Source organism: Dryobates pubescens, chromosome 9, assembly GCF_014839835.1.
Source record: "Dryobates pubescens isolate bDryPub1 chromosome 9, bDryPub1.pri, whole genome shotgun sequence".
Taxonomy (NCBI): Eukaryota; Metazoa; Chordata; class Aves; order Piciformes; family Picidae; genus Dryobates; species Dryobates pubescens.
Window position 1 is genome coordinate 3,890,881 of NC_071620.1, and position 16,560 is coordinate 3,907,440.

Sequence of the window (16,560 nt, forward strand, 5' to 3'; positions counted from 1 at the left end):
TTCTTGGACTGGGCAGGGATTCTGCAACAAAGATCCCTTTGACTGACAGCAATGCTGAATGATACCTTGTATGGGTGTGGTGGGGCAGCCAACCATTTGTGAGAGCTGCTGGAAACCTTCAGCGTACATTGAAAGTCATCTTAGAAATAAAACAAAGGTGAAAGTTATAATGAATAAACACAATGTTAGATTTGGGAAATTCAAAAAAGGTTAAGTCAGATACTTGAGAATTTTTGCTCCACTGTCAGGACAATAAGCCAGCAGCAGAAAGGAGATTTCCTCATGTGGAGACTTGGACTTTTTCAGATGCAAAGAACAAGGGACAGATAAAGGACAGAGGAGGAACTTGCTGGAGACAAACTAATGAGTATGTGGTTCTCTGTGTGGAAAATAAGCCCTGGGTAGGAATTGGCATTCTGAAGGAAGATGATGTAGTAATTTGCACTTAAAATAAATATAAGACATTGCTTTATGTCAAGAGTTTTGGGGGGGGGGGGGGGCGGAAATCTGTCAGTGTGGCAGGGTTTTAAGCCTGATGCATGACTTCAGATCTTTTTTAACCTGAATTGATCTGTGCATGGAGCTTGCAGTCCACTGGCTTTGGGGTATGATTCAAAGACTGCATGATTCGCAGTGAAGTGAAACTGAGTACAGGAAAAGGAAGGGTTTTAACATTTCGTGGAACTCAGTCACTTCACTTTTGAATCTGGTGAGGCCCTGGTGAGGCTGCATCTGGAATATTTTGTCCAGTTCTGGGCCCCTCAGTTCAAGAAGGACCTCAGGGAACTGCTTGAGAGTGTCCAGCTCAGAACCACAAAAATGATTAAGGGAGTGGAACATCCCTTAAGGATCCCTGAAGGAGCTGGGGTTCTTTAGCTTGGAGAAAAGGAGCCTGAGGGCTGACCTCATTAATGTTTATAAAGATGTGAAGGGTGAGTGCCCAGAGAGTGGAGTCAAGTCAGGCTCTGCTTTGTGATGCCAAATGACATGACAAGGGGCAATGATGGAAGTTGAGCCATAGGAATTTCCATGCAAACATGAGGAAATTTTTTTTTCACTGTGAGGGTAATGGAATGCTGGAACAGGCTGCCCAGGGCGGGTGTGGAGTATCCTTCCCTGGAGATATTCAAAACCCATGTGGATGTGTTCTTGTGTGACCTGCCCTACGTGCTCCTGCTCTGGTGGGGGGGTTGGACTGGATGATCTTTCGAGGTCCCATCCAACCCCTAACGTTCTGTGATTCTGTGAATAGTCCACAAATGAAGAGTTGAGTCAAGAGAAGTAAGTATTTCTAAGGGAACAAAAAAGTAAAAAATCAAACCAAAACAAAGCAAAATCAAAACCAAGCAGGCCCTGACATGACTCAGACGTATGGAACCAAACTGCTGAATTATTACAAAGGTACTGTATGAAGTGGAAATGTTCTGTGACTGTTGTTTTTCAGAAATGGCATTTTCCTAGACAGCAGCTCATTTAAGAATATAAAATATATATTACTTAAAAAGTAGTCTGTATCTGAATGATAACCTGAGTATAAAATTAAGTAACACCATCTTCTCCCCAATGAGCAAGAATCCCCCAACACAAGTGGAACCTGCACTGATGTTCGAAAGAGGCAAGACAAAGGAGAACGGAATCACCTATTCACCCTACAGCATTTCTGTTTTATGGCAAATTAGTGTGGAAGTGTACAGTCCTCTGTTGTTTGTATATAGGTCTTAGCCTCTAAGATTGATTGTCAGACACAAATCCAAGTTTATTTTACAGTAAAAAAGAGCACAGTTATGGCCTGGAGGGCAAAAACATTTTAAAGGTGTTAAATGACTTAACAGCTACTTGATCCCTCTCTGACATACTGCTTTCCTAATGAGTTTGTGGGGGGGTTGTTTCATAAGAAGTACAACCAGCTGAAGTAAAATAATCTCTGAATCCTTCCTGTCTGCTTCTTTTCCACCATCAAATATTAATACGTACATAGATTGTCAAGATGTTCCTCCTTGCCCACCATTTTCCTCTCCTTTTTTTGCCCTGCACCATGCTGTCTTGTGCTGTCTTGCAGTGATATAACATCAGAACATTCTAATGTTCTTCTGAGGCTGTTTTCTTTCTTTGTCATGTAAATGCATTTTTATTTAACAATGTTTTTATTCTCTGTAGATCTGCCTTCAGGTGATAACAGTGTAAGGTGAAGAGATACTTAGAGCACAGAAAGAGTCATAATGCTACTAAGGGTAGAAAAGGGTTCATCTTTCTCTTGAGAATTTCTCATGTTTATGACAATTTACCAGTTCAAGTCACTGGGCAAAACTTCTGGTAGGTTTGCAGAAGCCCCTTCTCAAAACTGAAAGTAAAGTAATGTAAACTAACTGGAGCGTGCAGAAAGACCAGAAAGATCCTCCTTGCATCACTGGAAGGAAATTTGTTTCTTGTTAATTTTGTCAGAAGGAAAGGCAGCAAGTCCCAGGCACACAGAGAAATTAATTTAACTTTCTCATCTTTCAATAGACAAGCAGGGATACAGAAAAACATGATTTCTCTGAAAAAGCAAGCATCAAAAGACATTTGATGAAGACTACTTCTGCTCAGAAGATGTGGCTGCATAATGGCATGCAACAAAGTTCTGAAAGCCTCATCTTGATCAAGGCAAGTTTAAGGAAAAAAAAAGGATAATCATTGTCATATGTATCCTCAATCACAGAATCATAGAATTGTTAGGGTTGGAAGGGACCTCAAGGATCATCCAGTTCCAAACCCCCTGCCATAGGCAGGGTCACCTCACACTAGATCGGGTTGCCCAGAGCCACAACAAGCCTGGCCTTGAAAATGTCCAGGAAAGGAGCTTCTACCACCTCCCTGGGCAACCTGTTCCAGTGTCTCACCACCCTCATGAGGAAGAATTTCTTCCTAACATCCAATCTATGTATACCAATAATTAATTATAAAGAGGTTTTTTAAATGATATCTTTGTAAGGAGGCTTGCTGGCTTTGGCAATATCATAACACACTGCTGAAGAGACAGAAATAATTATTTGTTTACCTAAATTTTCCTTAAGCGTAGTCCAAGTCGCAGCACACAAGAAATGTGTCTAAAAACTAAGTCACTCGAAAACCAAACATGACTGTTTAAGAGAATTCTATCTGAAATGAACAAATCCATTTAGACACCTTCATTTTTATAAGAAAAAATAACCCCCACAGGTATTTGCTCTGAAATCCTTGGCTTGCTTTCAGCCACACCTGAACTCAGTTGACTGGGTGCAGGTCTATTCTGAAGCTAGTGGCCTGACTGCTTTACAAGTTTGAACACAGGAACTTTTCTAAGAGCTGCAGTGCAGGGAAAAAAAAATCTGTCTTAAACCCTGGTAGACAGGAACCACTTGGAGACATGGCAAAGTCACTGGGTGGCTTTAGGTGATGCTTGGAGATCAGGGAGCATTCCTTTCTTGTTCACTGGTGTGAAGCCATGCAGAGAGAAGTTTGTTGGGCTAGACTGGATTTTTTTTTTAACCCTGTCAGCTCATGAAGGAGTAAGGCATATTTATACTTAATGAAAATAATTGTAAGCCTGTTAAAATGTAAGGGTTTTTTATATTGTACATAAGGTCATTGCATTGTAACTCTTAGCAAGTAAAACAAAAAAAGAATAGATCCAAGGCAGAAGTAAAGAAAATGTTAGTAGCTGTGCCTCACAGTACCTCGCTTCCCCCACTGAAAGCACGACAGATGTTTGGTTCCCATGTTTACCGTTTTGGAGGCAGGCGTAAAAAATTTGTGCTAACAGGCAGGCAACCATAAACATTCTTTGTTTGGATATTTAAGTATTCTCACTATCAGAGATGAGAAAAATAAAATGGCAAAATAGACTGGGTTGTAAACACGTTGCCCTGCATGAAACAATGCATCAATGATAAGAGGAAAAGATTTCTAGCTGCTTCTCTGTGATGTCCTTCCATCCACTCACTGGAACGCCCACCAGACAGGTGCTAAAAGGATTGAAAAGGTGTTGATACAAGAGGCAGAGCCTCTTTTGTCCTGTGGCATTAGCAAGTGTGACCTCCACTTTTTGTTGTGGCTGCTTCAGGATCCGTGTGGCTGCTGCTGCAGTCAGCATGCAGAAGATGACGAAAGTGCTGGTCAAACCCATCGTGCCAGGACCCAGCGTGGTCCAGAACCTGTTGAGACACAAGCATATCCTCTACCCCAGGTTATTAAAGCATAAGGTCCTTCCCACTGACCTGAATTCAGATCTTTTATCTCTACTTGTGCCTTTCATTTGACTATTTCCTCCCCCAGAGTGCCTATATATTGGTGGTCCTTCTTGTGTCCAGCAATTAAACAAATTAAGAACATAACCTGCTTCAGCAATTCCTTCTTGTGGCGTCATACCAGACTCCCCCTTTCTTGTTGGACTTGAGGGTACCATGTGCTTGTTCTATGGTTGCCTGAGCTGTTGGAGAGTGTGGGATTCCTGTGATGTGCTAGATACTCCATTGTTGAAAAAATGCAAGTGTCTTTTGTGTTACATAGCCAGGACCATTATCAGCTTTTACTGTGTGTGGCACCCTAAAGCGGCGAAAGCAGCCATGAAGTGTCAGCACATCTTCGGCTTTTTCACCTGCATGAACAGAAGCAAAAATACATGTGGAGTATGTGTCAGTGGATGCATGAACATACTTCAATTTTCCAAATTCAGGGATGTGTGTAACATCCGTTTACCATACCTCTAAGGCTTTTGAGCCTCGGGGATTGATACCTATCAATGGATTTGGCAAGGTGCGTTGGCAGTCTGAGCATGATTGTATTATTTGCCCTGTCTGTTCCTGCATAAGTTGAAATGAACATTGTAAAACTTTGGCACTCTGGTGATAAAAATCATGTGAAATTTTAGCCTGATCAAACTTACCAGGGAGCACCAGAGCGCCGGCTAATACATCAGCTTTCACATTCCCTTCAGCAACAGGTTCTGGCAATGCAGTATGAGATCGAATATGCTGTGTAAAATATGGGTTTGAACAGAGGTCCAAAAGCCATTTCAATTTATACAATAATGGAAACAAATGAGGATTAGAAGTATCCTTCAGACAGGCTCGCTCCAACCGAGAGACAAGACCTGCCACTTATGCTGAATCTGTGATGATAGAATACAATTAACCAGGTTGGAAAAGACCTTTGAGATCATCAAGTCCAACCTATCACCCAACACCATCTAATCAACTAAACCATGGCACCAAGTGCCTCAACCAGTCTCTTCTTGAACACCTCCAGGGATGGTGACTCCACCACCTCCCTGGGCAGCACATTCCAATGGACAATCTATTGAGTGCATTGAGTACACCCTCAGCAAGTTTGCTGATGACACCAAGCTGTATGGTGCAGCAGACACGCTGGAGGGAAGGGGTGCTATCCAGAGGGACCTTGACAGGCTGGAGAGGTGAGCACAAGCCAACCTCATGAGTTGAAAGAGTTGGGGCTGTTCAGTCTGGAGAAGAGAAGGCTATGAGGTGACCTCATTGTGGCCTTCCAGTACCTGAAGGGGGCCTACAAGAAGGCTGGGGAGGGACTGCTCAGGATATCGGGTAGTGATAGGACTAGGGGGAATAGAATGAAGCTGGTGGTGGGGAGATTCAGGCTGGACATGAGGAGGAAGTTCTTCACCATGAGAGTGGTGAAGCCCTGGAATGGGCTGTCCAGGGAGGTGGTTGGGGCGCCATCCCTGAAGGTGTTTAAAACCAGGCTGGCTGAGGCTCTGGCCAGCCTGATCTAGTGTGGGGTGTCCCTGCCCATGGCAGGGGGGTTGGAACTAGATGATCCTTGTGGTCCCTTCCAACCCTGACTGGTACTATGATACTATGATCTCTCATTCTATGAAGAACTTCTTCCTAACATCCAGCCTAAACCTCCCCTGGTGCAGCTTGAGAGTGTGTCCTCTTGTTCTGGTGCTGGATGCCTGGGAGAAGAGACCAACCTCCACTTGTCCACAACCTCTCTTCAGGTAGCTGTAGAGAGCAATAAGGTCTCCCCTGAGCCTCCTCTTCTCCAGGCTAAGCAACCCCAGCTCCCTCAGCTTCTCCTCACTGGGCTGTGCTCCAAATCCCTCCCCAGCCTTGTTGCCCTTCTCTGGACATCTTCCAGCAACTCAACATCTTTCCTAAACTGAGGGCCCAGAACTGGACACAGGACTCAAGGTGTGGCCTAATCAGCGCTGAGTACAGAGGCACAAGGACTTCCCTGCTCCTGCTAGCCACACTGTTCCTGATACTGGCCAGGATGCCATTTACATTCTTGGTCAACTGGGCACACTGCTGGCTCATTTTCAACCTACTATCAAACAATATCCCCAGGTCCCTTTCTGCCTGGCCGCTCTCCAGCCACTCTAACCCCAGCCTGTAGCACTGCATGGGGTTGTTGTGGCCAGTGTATAGAACCTGGCACTTAGATGTGTTCAATCTCATGCCCCTGGACTCTGCCCATGTGTCCAGCCTGTCAAGGTCCCTCTGTAGAGCCCTCCTACCCTCTAACAGACCAACACCTGCCCCCAGCTTGGTGTCATCTGCATGATGTTGGTGGGCTCAGACCATTGTTTAAATGCCTTAACTACTGCTGTCAGTTCAACTATCTGTAGTGATCCTCTCATGACAGTTATGTCACTTTTCCATTCCCCTGAGATACCTCTCCATACCACTATGGCTCGTCCAGTTCACCCTACCATCCGTGAAAACAGTGAGTGCTTTCCTAAGGGGGACAAGACTTAGATTAGGAACAGGCAAAAAATATAAAGCTTTAAATGACTGCAAACAGTTGTGTCCAGGAAAATGTACACTAATTCATCCTGTAAAGTTTACAAAGGCACACTGAAAAGTTAAGGATTGTTGAAAGAGAAAATCCAACTGTCTCATGTCTATGGGTAAATAAGCATCATGAAGTTCTGTCCCATCTAAAACCATCAATCTTGCCCTGCCTTTTTGGACCACTAAAGCAATCATTTCTATTGGAGTGATTTGTGTGGTAAAAATATCCATTCAAGAGGGATCAGAGGATCTCTTTCCTCTGTTACCCATTGGGCTGATAACCCATAGGGTTGGAATTCAGAATGAAACCCAAAAAGGCTTATGGGAAAGTCTTTTCTTCTCCTTTCGGCTTTCTGTGTGGTCATTTTAAAGTCTGGTCTTTGTAAAGCTTCTTCTGCTTCATTTGTCAGTTTTCTAGGAGAATTTAAACCTGAGCTGATAGCTCAGCTATCAGCTAAGGTATAATTTTACAAATCCCAGTCAGTAGCTGATGAAAACCTCATTGCCAGCATGAAACGTGGCTCTGCGCCCATCAAGCATCAGGGCTGTTTAGCATGCCACATCACAGGAGGAAAAGGGCCTGTTCTAGTCTTCCCAAACCAGAGAAATTTGAAGGAGACATTTGGAGGTATGAGATCATTCAAGATTAAAGAAATTCAAAATCATTCAAAATAAAATAATGAAAAATTAATTGATGAGCCTGGAATATGAACATTGCAAATAAGAGAGCTAAGACCCAAATAATAAAATTACAGAAATAGGGGACTGCTTTTTTGTTCTCCCTCATGTCCACCTGGTGTTGCTGGTGCATGAAAGCATGAAGAAAAATGGGTGCTTGTCCTACCCCTGTGCTTCTAGAGAGCTGTATTGCTATTGTTTCCATCCTTCCAGAGATGGGCAAGGTCTGGTATTTAATCTACAAACGGAGGTGAAGGAGTTATGGTCCTATTGCTTGCCAGAAAGGGTGGCAAATCCCTTTTAGTTGGTTCAGAAACAGCATTATTTGTGCACAGTGAAGAGGAAATGTTGCACTCTCGGAGCCTAGTGGGCTGCTCGCTCAAAGTGGGTGCTGCCTCTAAAAGTGACACACCATTATCTGTCAGCTCATCAGTCCTCTCTGCTTGGGAAAATTGGTTCTCTGAGTCCCTCCAGCTCTGCTTAGGAAGAAGAGGCGTTTGTGTGGGTTGCTCCCTTCTCTTGTATGAAGGGAAAGGTTTCCTATGTGTGGCTGTAGAGGAGTTATCATTCTTCTCCTCCTTCTCTCTCACAAGCACAAGAATAGATGTAGCAAAACATGTTGTGGAGTGAAGGGTATGCTTGAATAGTATAGCTTTCTTGTCAAGTGCAAAGCAACTACAGCTTTGGTGTACTTGAGTTTGCCTTATTTAGATGGAACTATTAAGAGTTCATGTGCACTTCTTCCCTCATCCTGTTTGTGGGATTTGCTAGTTTATCTAACAAAGCTTGCACATCATGTAGTCCTTGATATCACAGACTATCCCACTGTCTGGTTTTATACCTCATTTTAAGGTGGCTCTTGGTAAGCCAAAGTTGCTTGATGTCCACAAAATAAAGAAGAGCAAGGTGGGAAGTGAATGTAAGTGCTGCACCATACTCTGCTTAGGAAGATGCACTTTAAAACAGAATCCTGTCAGCCCAAGGCACAAGCTCTGCTATACTTATCTTTGAAGGCATACAAAATAACCATCTAGTGCATACATACAGATCATGAGTTATTCAGTTAAGTCTGGCAGCACTACATCCTAACCAAATAATCTACTCCTTCTTAGCGCTTTCCCTCATTAAAGCATGTTACAAACCCTGCCTTAATTAAAGTTCACAGCAGCCCTGCAGGTTAGTAGATGTCATTATCCCAATTTTACAGATGAAAAAATTGCAACAGAGAGTTGAAACACTGTGCTTGAGGCCACAGGTGGAGACAGTTTTGGAGGCAGGATTAGCCATTGGGACCTCTTGGCTCTGTGCAGCACAGGCAGCTTCTGAAAGCACTGAACAGGCACTCAAAGAGATGCTGAAAATAATGCTTCCCCCATAGGGCTCCCTTGCTGGCTCTGTGTGCTGGCTCTGAGGTGGCAAAGGAGACTGATATGGGTACTGACATCGCCTGTTAATCTGTATGTACCTTCCAGAACCAGGCTGTGCCAGGTATGCACCAAAGAGAAGGAAGAAATCAGCAACATGACCTTGCTCAGGCTATTGTGAAATCTTAGAGAGCTGCCCTGTGAACTAAATGGGGCCACAAACAAGTTGCAGCAGCTTCTGAGGCTGTGCACAGCAGGAACACACTACATTTGACCGCTGCTGGATTCAGGAGTGGCTCGGGACTTAATCTCCAGGGCATGCAGCCTTGCTGAGGGAAAAACATAATGGTGACTGCAAACAAGGATGGCTAGTAAGCTGATGCAAAGACTAATCCAAATGGTGTGCTGTTCGCAACCCATCTGGAGTGATGCAGGGTGCAAGCTTCTACTCTGAGTCATGCAGCAGAGATCAGGCCAAGTCTCCCACCTTTTGAGACACCACCCTATCCAGAAGGCTCAGCTGGATGCAGCTGACACTCCTACACCTTCCATTTCCTTGTAAGTGTTCAAAAGGTTTAATTTTTTCCCAATAAGAAAGAAAACCCCTTTTTCACATGTTAAAAAAAGCATTACCACAAGCAAGATCTTCACTCATTGCACAGATGAACATAAAACATTTGGGTCAAAAGACATCTCAGGGTGTCTTTAGTCCCACCTCCTGCTCAAAGCAGGGGTAGCTTTTTGATGGGACTGGGTTCATCAAGGGTTTATTCAGTTTTGTCTTGAAAATCTCTGGGAATGGAGATTGCACCATAACCCTGGGCATCTAGCTCAAATACCTGATTTACCTCATGGTGATTTTTTGTTTGTTTATCCAAATGGAACCAGATCAAGTCTTGTCCTAGGAAAAAGTGTGTAAATTCACCTGGTTGTGGCCCACTTTGAGCCTCTTCTTAAAAATAACACACCAACCAACCAACCAACCAACCAACCAACCAAATAAAAACCTAACCAACCTACCAACCAACAAAAGGAGATAACTACATAACTTTTAAGTATGGACTTTAGCACCATAGCGTGCTGTCAAGATCTTGTGCTGCAGTCTCATGATTACATCAGAACTCTTGGAGGAATGTATCTTTTCTTGTGGCAGGGTGCAGCAGCCTTTTAATGACTCAAGTATTATTTCATTTCCCCCTGCTTTGTTTGAATAAGACATTGGTTTCAAATCTCTGTAATGGAACACAGATCATGTCTTAATACCCCAAGGCATAGGTATCATGATTGTGATTTACTGCTGAAATTCACCTGTTATGTTTGTGTTGCAGCAGTAATATTACTCACCTGTTACTTTCTGAAAATTCTTTCATAGAAACAGAATACTCAGATTTTCTGTGGAGTTCTTTCTATATTTGCTTTCCTGACATGGAGGGTGGGGGAGAAAAAAGTGCAGTGCAGGAGCTAAATTTCCCCTGAATCACCCCTTAGTATTTATACACACACAAAAGCCAGGAATTCAGTATGCCATGCAAGTGAAGGAGAAACTTTGGTCTCATTTGGCTTTAACTATTTTGACAAACTGTGCCATAATTCTAACACAGAATCAGAATCACTTTGGTTGGAAGAGACCTTTGAAATAATCAAATCCAACTGTCAAGCCAACACTGCCTGGTCACCAATAAGGCATGTCCTTCAGCACCACATCTATACATCTTCTAAATCTCTCCAGGGATGCCGATTCCACTACTTTCCTGGGCAGCCTGTTCCAATACTTTACACCCCTTTCAGGGCATAATTTGTTCCTACTATCCAATCTAAACCTCCTCTGATGAAACCCGAGGCCATTTTTACTTGTGCTATTTCTTGTTCTTTGGGAGAAGAGACCAAAACCAACCTCAGTACAACCTCCTTCCAGGTAGTTGTAGAGAGCAAGAAGGTCTCTCCTCAACCTCCTTTTCTCCAAGGTGAACAACTCCAATTTTCTCAGCCACTCCTCAGAAGCCCTGTGAGCTAGACCTCTCACCTTTGTTGCCCTTCTCTGGACCCACTCCAGCACCTCAATATCTTTCTTCTAGTGAGGGCACCAAAATGGAACCTGTTATCTGATGTGCAGCTTCACCGGTGCTGAGAACAGGGAACCAATCACTTCCCTGTGCCTCCAACTGCTAGAAACACCCTCAGGAGGGTGATTTCAATAACATCACCTGTAAGGATAGAATTGTCCATATTTGTCAGTTGGATCAGGGTCTTGAAACATATTTCTCCTGGACCTGCATTTTGTGAGCAAAACTAGATATTCTGCCTGTGCTGAAGTCACGATAATTTGCCAGATCTCTTGAGTGTAGAAGGCGGCTCACAAACCTGCTTTCTTGCCCTGCCCTATTTTCATAGGCCAAATACCTTGTAGGAAAAATGAACAGAATCACAAAAATGTTCAGGTTGGAAAAGGCCCTCAGGATCACCAAGTCCAACCGATAACCCTACTCTGCAAAGTTCACCCCTAAACCATATCCCCAAGCACCACATCCAAACCATCCAGGGTTGATGACTCAACCACCTCCCTGGGCAGCACATTCCAGTGCCTGACCACTCTTTCTGGGAATTTTTTTTTCTCTAATGTCCAGTCTAAACCTACCCAGTCACATCTTGAGGCCATTCCCTCTTGTTCTATCACTAATCACCTGTGAAAAGAGACCAGCACCAGCCTCGCCACAACGTCCTTTCAGGTAGTTGTTGACAGTAATGAGGTCTCCCCTCAGCCTTCTCTTTTTTGAACTAAACAGCCCCAGCTCCTTCATTTGCTCTTCACAAGATTTATTCTCCAGGCCCTTCACCAGTTTTTTTATCCTCCTCTGCACTCTCTTCAGCGCCTCCACATATCTCTTGTATTGAGGTGCCCAAAACTGAACCCAATATTTGTGGTGTGGCCTCACCAGTGCTGGGTACAAGGGGACAATCACCTCCCTGCTCCTGCTGGACACAGCATTTCTAATACAAGCCAGGATGCCATTGGCTTTCTTGGCCACCTGGGCAAAAGAAACCAAAACCCGCTACACTTTCTGCTTTGGATATGGCTAGAAATATTCCACTTTCCAGAGGTTTGCTCTATGACCAACAATTAAGGGCACTCTTAAGGAAGGATGTTGACTTGCTGGAGCATGTCCAGAGAAGGGCAACAAGGTTGGTAAGGGGCTTGGAGCACAAGCCCTATGAGGAGAGGCTGAGGGAGCTGGGGTTGCTTAGCCTGGAGAGGAGGAGACTCTACAACTACCTGAAGGGGGGTTGTAGTGAGGCAGAGGTTGGTCTCTTCTCCCCGGCAACCAGTACCAGAACAAGAGGACACAGTCTCAGTCTGCGTCAGGGGAGGTTTAGGCTGGAGGTTAGGAGGAAGTTTTACACAGAGAGAGTGATTGCCCATTGGAATGGGCTGCCTGAGGAGGTGGTGGGGTCACCGTCACTGGGGGCGTTCAGGGCGAGGCTTGACAGGATGCTTGGTTGCATGGTTTAGTAGATTAGGTGGTGTTGGATGATAGGTTGGACACGATGATCTCGAAGGTCTCTTCCAACCTGGTTTATTCTATTCTATTCTATTCTATTCTATTCTATTCTATTCTATTCTATTCTTAAGTCATAAGAGGTACACTGAAAGCAAGGAAACTATACCATAGCATATTGTCTCTCCACAGAAATAAAGTAACTTTTGGCTATAAGCAAACACAGCAGCATGTGAATCCTACCACTGTTTCATTAAAAATATTATGTGGATTCTACATTATTTTTGTATCCATAGTGAAATATTTTTAGCTGGGAAAGAAGATTTGTGTAGGGAAGTGCTTATACCTGTAAATCCATGGTGCTGGGGCATATAGGATATATTAGGCACTTCTGGTCATTAAAGTTATGGATTTTATTCCTAAGTGCTGCTTTTCTACCCTGATTAAGGGGCCATTGGAGGATGAATGAAGGCATGTACCCCATTGCCATATAGCCAGAAATGCAGAGACTGGAGGATCTCAGAAGTCCTCCCAGAAGTCCTTTATTGCTGTGTGGTAGAATCCCCAGCATTACAGAGGCTCAGAGTCCCACTTATAGAAGTCCCAGAAGCTCTTAACAGATGAAGCAGCTAACAGAAGTCATAACAGAACATATCCCTAGCAGCATCCCTACACATCCCTAGCAGAAGCCTTAGCTGAATCCCTAAACAGAGCCCTAACCCAAAGGCCCTAACTAAAGTGACAATTGCTCAGAGTGTTTTTATATTCTTTGTTATTGATCCCTTAACCAGTAAACCCCAGCCACATATATCAGCTAAAATCTTTTCCCAGTAAGAAATGCCATCATGTCAAGGAGACAGCTTCTGCAGCATGTTCCAATCCCAGGGTGCCAACGTGAGGATGTTGTTCTTGACTCCCATGGACTGCTGTTGTTTTGCTCTATACAGCTAAGGAATTGGTCAGCTGAGGAATCCTGCACTCTGCACGTGTCCAGCAGCTGCCCTCAGAGCAGTGGCTGCGACATCTGAGGAGCACGTGTGGGGAGGTCGTTATCAGCAAAAGCATCTATTGCAAAACAACATCTCCAATACACTATTAGTAGTTCCAAACATGAAGTTTGAAAAACAGGATTTCCCAGATTACCACCTATTTCATACTTCATCTAAGGTGGAAGGTATCTGTTGCCTCTGATCTTTAACAGGAGAACACAGAAGTGAATAATGAGGACATGTTTAAAGGATACTTATGTTTCCTCAAGTAGGCGCAGCCTGGAGAAGCAGAGGCCAGCAAGGAACATGTTCTCTAGAAACCCCATTTTCCTGCAACACTGCACAATTTGCATTAATTATATCATTTGCAATTGCATCTGGCACTAATCTGGGATTCTCTAAGCAAACAGGAGATGCCATAGTTCACAGAATCACAGAATGCTAGGGGCTGGAAGGGACTTTGAGAGATCATCTAGTCCAACCCCCCTGCCAGAACAGGATCACCTGCACCAGATTACAGAGGAACACATCCAGGTGAGTTTTGAATATCTCCACAGAGGAAGACTCCACAACCTCCCTGGGCAGCCTGTTCCAGTGCTCTGTCACCCTCACAGGGGAAAAAAAAATCCTCATATTTACATGAAACTTCCTATGCCTCAATTTCCACCCACTGCCCCTTGTCCTGTCACTGGGCATTGCCAAGCAGAGCCTGGCTCCAGCCTCTTGGCACTCACCCTTTACATGTTTATAAACATGAATGAGGTCACCCCTAAGTCTCCTCTTCTCCAAGCTACATAGCCCTGGCTCCCTCAGTCTCTCCTCATAAGGAAGATGTTCCACTCCCTTAGTCATTCTCATGGCTCTGAGCATGTTGTATCAATAGTTTTGCTTTGTCTGTCAGTGAGTTGGTTTTTCACTTTGAGTAGAGTGTGCTTCCATAGCCATTTTCCTCGAGGCTGATTTTGCAGTAAAGATTCTCCATTTAAGAATTTTAACACTGCACAGAGAGCATTCTGCAACCTGGAAGTGGTTAGGTGTTTGAAGGTATTTCAGTGATGTTTGAAAGGCCAAACTGCGTTTTGATATGTGAGATTTGTAAGTTATAGTTAGTTGTACATATCAAAAAGAGCTTTTCAAGAACGGTCAGGCACATGGTGTGCTTTTAGACAAGCATGTAGGCAGAGAGCAAACAAACAAAACTGCAGATTTAGTCAGGAAGTTAGTGCATAAAAAATCATTCAAAACTTTCAAATATGTAATTGCAATGTGAGCTGAAGAATAAATCTTGAAGTGATGTTGCTCTGAAATTCTGTTAGGAGTTCTTTGAAAGTTTTCCTTCTTCTCATGGACAACTGTAAAGTCCTGCAAGGCATAGAATCATAGATTTATTAGGGTTGGAAGGGACCTCAAGGATCATCTAGTTCCAACCCCCCTGCCATGGGCAGAGACACCTCACACTACAGAGGTTGCTCAGAGCCACGTCCAGCCTGGCCTCAAAACCTCCAGGGATGAGGCTTCTACCACATCCATGGGCAACCTGTGCCAGTGTCTCTCCACCCTCATGGTAAAGAACTTCTTCCTAACATCCAATCTGAATCCACCCATTTCTAGTTTTGTTCCATTCCCCCTAGTCCTATCATTCCCTGACACCCTAAAATGTCCCTCCCCAGCTTTCTTGTAGGCCCCCTTCAGATACTGGAAGGCTACAATTCGGTCTCCTCAGAGCCTTCTCTTCTCCAGACTGAACAGCTTCAACTCCCTCAGTCTGTCCTCATAGGAGAGGTGCTCCAGCCCTCTGATCATCCTTGTGGCCCTTCTCTGGACATGCTCTAGCACCTCCAGATCCTTCCTGTAATGGGGGCTCCAGAACTTGATGCAGTACTCCAGGTTGGGTCTCACCAGAGTGGAGTAGAGGAGGAGAATCACCTACCTCAACCTGCTGGCTCTGCTTCTCTTGATGCAGCCCAGGCTCTATTTGGCTTTCTGGGCTGCAAGTGCACACTGGTGGCTCATGTTGAGCTTCTCATCCCGCAGCACCCCCAAGTCCTTTTCTTCAGGGCTGCTCTCCAGGCTGCTCTCAAGCCAGTCCCTGCCCAACCTATATCAGTGCTTTGGTTTGCCCTGACCCAGATGCAGGACCCTGCACTTGGTCTTGTTGAACCTCATGAGGTTGTCACGGACCCACCTCTCCAGCCTGTCAAGGTCCCTCTGGATGGATCCCTTCCCTCCAATGTGTCTGCCACACCACACAGCTTAGTGTCGTCAGCAAACCTGCTGAGGGTGCACTCAAGGCCGCTGAAGTCAGCTGCCTTCTTATACTGGTGAGCATCCTGAAACACAGTCTGCCCTTGCCTACAGTGCAGAACTGCTTGCAGCTTCCAGTCCTGCGACAAAACAACTGTAACAATCATTTACCTGCTTTACTGTATGCTTTATAAAAAATAAGTATATGTATGCAAAATGTGTTATGTAATTATATGCACTATCTATAATATCTAGAATATATTGTCTCTAACATATTTTAAAATTGCATAAATAATTGAGTCCACTTCCTGCAGGCCTAGAAGGAGAGACTGTTCCTGACAGAGAGAACTCCAGAAATCCTCAATTCTTCAGGAATCTATTCCCTAAACATTTGAGTGACTATTTCCACAGTGGTTTTCAGGCTGAAAGTGACTAAAATGTAACCATTTTTACGACTACCAGGAATAACATAATCATTCCCCATCAATTTCATATACTCATGAATATGCATGCACTACTGCTTTCTTCACAGAATGGGAGAAATGTGATAAAACTCACCTTTGTCTCCAGAATATGTTAAACATTTCACTTACAGGACTCCCATGAAGATAGATTCCCCCTGCCACACCACACTGGACTGTACCAAAATCATGAACAGATTCACTGCACTCTTCTCATAGAATCACAGAACACAGTTGGAAGAGACCTCAAAGATCATCCAGTCCAACCCTTGACCCCAACTGAAGGGTCAGCACTAAACTATGTCCCTTAGTGCCAGGTCCACAGACTGCTTAAACACCTCCAGGGATGGTGACTCTACCACTTCCCTGGGCAGACCATTCCAATGTTTGATAACACTCCCTGTGAAGAAATATTTCCTAATATCCAGCCAGAACTTCCCCTGGTGCAGCTTGAAACCATTTCCTCTGGTCCTCTGGTCCAACAAAAAGAGCCTGGTCTCCATCTCCCTTCAGGTAGTTGTAGAGAGCAATGAGGTCTCCCC